Source organism: Mandrillus leucophaeus, unplaced genomic scaffold (assembly GCF_000951045.1).
Source record: "Mandrillus leucophaeus isolate KB7577 unplaced genomic scaffold, Mleu.le_1.0 Scaffold101, whole genome shotgun sequence".
NCBI lineage: Eukaryota > Metazoa > Chordata > Mammalia > Primates > Cercopithecidae > Mandrillus > Mandrillus leucophaeus.
Window position 1 is genome coordinate 1,419,270 of NW_012098210.1, and position 5,261 is coordinate 1,424,530.

The 5,261-nt window shown below is 47.7% G+C and overlaps 1 protein-coding gene across 1 annotated transcript in view; it reads right to left on the minus strand.

The window, feature by feature from the left end:
* IDH3B (isocitrate dehydrogenase 3 (NAD+) beta) overlaps positions 1-4,722 on the minus strand; it is a 34,030-nt gene extending 29,308 nt beyond the window's left edge. Inside the window, exon 1 of the mRNA XM_011974583.1 lies at positions 4,671-4,722. The gene's annotated coding sequence lies outside the window, so the exon portion shown is untranslated. The remainder of the gene's footprint in view (positions 1-4,670) is intronic.
* Positions 4,723-5,261: the final 539 nt, after the last annotated feature.

The window sequence follows — 5,261 nt, forward strand, 5'->3', positions numbered from 1 at the left end:
GCTCATGCCTGTAATCTCAGCACTTTGGGAGGCCAGGGCAGGGGGATCACTTGAGCTCACGACCTCGAAACCAACCTGGGCAACTTGGCAAGACCCTGTCACTACAAAAAAAATTTTTTTTTTTTTTTTCCCCTGAGACAGAGCTTCGCTCTTATTGCCTAGGCTGGAGCACAATTGTGTGATCTCGGCTCACTGCAACCTCCGCCTCCCAGGTTCAAGTGATTCTCCTGTCTCAGCCTCCCAAGTAGCTGAGATTACAGGTGTCCACCAGCACACCCAGGTAATTTTTTGTATTTTTAGTAAAGACTGGGTTTCACCATGTTGGCCAGACTGGTCTTGAACTCCTGACCTCAGGTGATCCACCTGCTTCAGCTTCTCCAAGTGCTGAGATTACAGGCATGAGCCACTACGCCTGGCCTACAAAAATTATTTTTTAGAAAATTAGCCAGGTGTGGTGGTACACCCCTGTAGTCCAAGCTACTCAGCAGGCTGAGGCAGGAGGATCGCTTGAGCCCAGAGGTCCAGGCTGCAGTGAGCCAAGATCGAGCCACTGCACTCCAGTCAGGGCAAACAGTGAGACTCTGTATTTGAAAAAAAATAATAATAATAATAATAATAATAATTTCCCATACACAGCTTGGCACAGAATATGAGAGTCCATCATCCAACATTTTGTTCAAATAAAGTAAGACCCTAGTCCTTGAGACCCCTACAGGAGTGTGCTGGAGTTGGATTGCACAGACTCTGAAGAGGCTATTGTGTGTCTCTCCTAACATGTTCAGTGATACCACACTGGTAGTTTGAAATCAGCCATGGTAGGAATGTGTTGTCACCACAAATTCAGCAAATGCTACAAAGCAAGTTTATTTTTTGAGAGGAAGCTGTTAACCACTTACCGTTGCACCACTTGGCCACCAGCACCTCAGGTTTATCCATGAAGTAACTGCAGCTGAGAAAAAGTCAGTAACTTACCTACTGAGGTCAGGTCTCCAGACCCCAAGTCCACTGTTCTTTCCAACACATGGCACATTTCAAGGACCTCGCTCCCCCAGGCCAAGCAGCCATTGAAGGCTAAGGAAAGAGAGAGCCACTAAGACCCCACACCAGGAATAGGCCTGGTTGACAGAGCAGAGTAGGGATAGGTGACAGGGGATAGGTGTGGGGAGCTATTTTTATTTATTTATTTATTTTTTTTTTTTTTTTTTAGACAGAGTCTCGCTCTGTCACCCAGGCTGTAGTGCAGTGGCGCAATATGGGCTCACTGCAACCTCCACCTCCTGAGTTCAAGCAATTCTCCTGCCTCAGCCTCCCGAGTAGCTGGAACTACAGGTGTGTGCCACCACACCCAGCTAATTTTTTGTACTTTTAGTAGAAACGGGGTTTCACCATGTTGGCCCGGCTGACCTCAGGTGATCCACCTGCCTTGGCCTCTCAAAGTGCTAGGATTACAGGTGTAAGCCACTGAGCCCGGCTGGGAGCTCATCTCTTTGGGACACGCTGTGGTGCCAATCAATCATGAGTTTCTGACCTCCACCTCCCAAACAAGTATTCATCCACAAGTATTTATCCTCCAGGCACTATTCACAGCACTATGGCTACAGAAAAGAAGAAAAGAATCCAACATCCTCATCTGCAAGAGCTACAGGCCAGTAAATGACAGCACTTTTCTATTAAGAAACGCAACCCTCCCCACTGACTTTGTCTCAGTTGAGATGTTTATTATCTCTTACCTGAACTGTTCCTACCCAACTCCAGTTCCCACCAGAAGATCTAGGTTTTGGGGGACCTGAAGCTTATATAATTGGAGGAGTAACTCCTTAAGAAGAGTACAAAATTATGAATACACAATTACATGTAGTCATGTGAACGTGTCACAAGGAACATTCGACGGGCCTTGGAAGGGGCCAGTGTAGATGACAGCCTAAAGATTAAGCCTCATGGAGAATCAGCCTCTGCCAAGTCCTCTCCCCACTTCACCCAGGACAAGGGGAAAAACAGCTCCCTCCTGCCTACACCTTATATTTCCCTCACCCCCTACCCCTACCCCACCCTGCTCTACCTTAAGGATAATAGTTTCCTTTCGTCTTGACCCCCATTCCCCCACCCTCTGCCTACCTCCCCAGCAATTTGGGTTTTGGTTTTTGTTTATTGAGGCAGTGTCATTCTGTTGCCCAGGCTGGAGTGCAATGGCACAATCGGCTCACTGCAACAGCCTCTTCCTTCTGGGTTCAAGCACTTCTCATGTTTGTTTGTTTGTTTGTTTTTAATATTATGCTCTTGGCCGAGCGCGGTGGCTCAAGCCTGTAATCCCAGCACTTTGGGAGGCCGAGACGGGCGGATCACGAGGTCAGGAGATCCAGACCATCCTGGCTAACGCGGTGAAACCCTGTCTCTACTGAAAATACAAAAAAAAAAAACTAGCCGGGCATGGTGGCAGGCGCCTGTAGTCCCAACTACTCAGGAGGCTGAGGCAGGAGAATGGTGTGAACCCGGGAGGCGGAGCTTGCAGTGAGCTGAGATCCGGCCACTGCACTCCAGCCTGGGCAACAGAGCGAGACTCCGTCTCAAAAAAAAAAAAAAATTATGCTCTTGGGTTTTTGTTTTTAATGTAATAGTTTAAAAAAGTATGAATATTTGTCCCTAGTATCTACTTGGAAAAAGAAATAAGCTGCTTAATGTCTCCAACAAAGACAGTTATATATCTTCCCTACTTCCACGAGAAAACCCAAGGTGATGAACGCCCAGAATAGCAACCTTACACAGGTATAGTGTTCAAAAGTTTGTAAAATTGCTTTCCTTATGTTTAATTTTATTTCACCTTCACAACTGTGTGCTATCATTCTCATTTGATGGGGAACTGAGGCTCAGTATAAGTTTACACATCCGGTGAGTGGCAGAGATGGGATTCTGACTTAAGTTCAGCATTTTAGGAAACTCAAGGCCAGGCGCCGTGGCTCATGCCTGTAATCCCAGCACTTTGGGAGGCTGAGGTGGGTGGATCACCTGAGGTCAGGAGCTCAAGACCAGCCTGGCGAACATGATGAAACCCCGTCTCTACTAAAAATACAAAAATTAGCTGGGCGTGGTGGCGGTTGCCTGTAATCCCAGCTGCTCAGGAGGCTAAGGAAGGAGAATCGCCTGAACCCGGGAGGTGGAGGTTGCAGTCAGCCTAGATCGCACCACTGCACTCCAGCCTGCGCGACAAGAGCGAGACTCCATCTCAAAAAAAAAAAAAAAGAAACTCAAATGTGATCTAGAATAAACACCTACTGCCAACGGGATACTGGGTCAAGTGAGAGTGAAGACAATGTAGCCATAGTACTGAACTTCAATTTATGCTGGTGGCTAGACATTGATTTAAACTAAGTAAGCTGAACTCAGGTTTGCTCCCAATGTACTTGGAATTATAACTCCACTGAGCTTTTACTTATTTATTTCAAGTACTCTATAGTAGTTCTGAGTCCCTGCTTCCCGTGTTGCTGGGACTAGAGGCACGTGCCACTGCATCCGGCTAATTTTTGTTTTCTTTGTATTGTTTTTCTTTTTTTCTTTTTTCTTTTCCAGTAGAGGCAGGTTTTTGCCATGTTGGCCAGGCTGGTCTCGAACTCCTGGCCTCAAATGATCCGCCCACCTTGGCCTCCCAAAGTGCCGGGGTTACAGGCGTGAGCCACCGCACCTGGCCCTCCCCAGCAATTTGAAAATGAATTTGATCTTGCCCCATGGGTAAAAATATATATATATATATAATTTCAAAATTGTTGCCATTGCCTATGAGTAGCTAAAGGGCAGCCATCAGGGTTAGTGTTGGGTGCTGCTGCAGTTTTAGGTTCGAGACTGCAGGGGACAGCCCCATGTTCTGCAAAATAGCAGGGAGTGGGCATAGCTTGCTGCACTGGGAAAATGGTTCCCTTCCTCTTCCTCAATGGGCATTGAGACCAGGTGTCTTTGAAGTTGTTTGTGATTGGCAGGCGTGTGAACAACCAGGACCAATGGTCCCAGAGCCTGGGGATAGGAGCTCGACTCTCCTGCCAAAGGGTCCACCACGAAGCTTCCTATTGTGTTATTATTCAAGATTGAATAACTCAGCCTAGATGTGGGGATGGGATGGATCCTAAGGCAAGGCTAACACTTGTGGTGTGGGGTTTTCTTGAAGCAATTGAAGAGGCCTCAGGAATCAACAGCAAGGAAGGCCCAGAGCTGATGCATACCTACCAGACCACCTTCTTGGATGGCCTTTGTCATTCTGGATTTCTTTATGGAACTATGAGAATTGCCATAATTAATGCGCGCTTTAATTTTTGTATTCCTCCTTTAATTTTAATTACCATCAGGGGACTTGACAGGAAGTGGATCCAAGTGCCAGCCTCACACTCTGGGGCCTCCAGGGGGCGCTATGGCCCAACACACAGCGTGGCCCATCTGTTTTATATGGTTTGCATCCGCTTAAGGAGGCGGGTGGTGGGGGGAAGTTCTGCTGATTTAAAAAAAACAGGTCTGTTTTATGACTAGACCTACAGAAAAAAATTTCCAAACTCCTTAGCACGGCATGTTAGGCACCAGCATGACCCTCCCGGTGCTAGGTGCTAAAACTTCCACCTTGAAGCAAGTGCAGCAAACCCACTCATTCCGCTCTGCTAGTCCTCACACAAGCTGCTCCCGGCCCTCCTCACTTTCAGGCTCAGGCCCTTTTTCTGTGCTTGTCCCAGGACTTGCTCCACTTCTGTAACAGCCCAGGTCACTCCAGAGTGACATTGAGCATTCATGAGTCTCCTGCCACCTGACTGTGAGCTCATAAGGGCGCCACCTGGGTTTCATTATCTGCTCACTCTCTAGCACTGGCCACTCATAAAAAAGCCCTTCTCGTGGACATGAGCACAATGAAAGGGCAGAATGAGACCAGAGGCTCTGGCCTGAGGGTTTGTGGTGAGCCCCAGCCAGAAGACAGTGGCATTCTCTGCAGGCATACACCAAGCTTCCTCTGTCACCACCACCCCTCTAGCTCTCTGTGGTCACAGTGGCAGCACCCCACCCCAACCCGCCCCACCAAATTCCTTTCTCATGAAGAAGATGCAGCAGTAGGAACGGGAAAATATACAAAGGAACTAAGATAAATAATGCATGGCCGGCACAGTGGCTCACACCTATAATCCCAACACTTTGGTAGGCCAAGGCGTGAGGATCACTTGAGGCCAGGAGTTCGAGACCAGCCTGGGCAACATAGCAAGACCTCTGCCAAAAAAAAAAAAAAAAAATAAAACAAT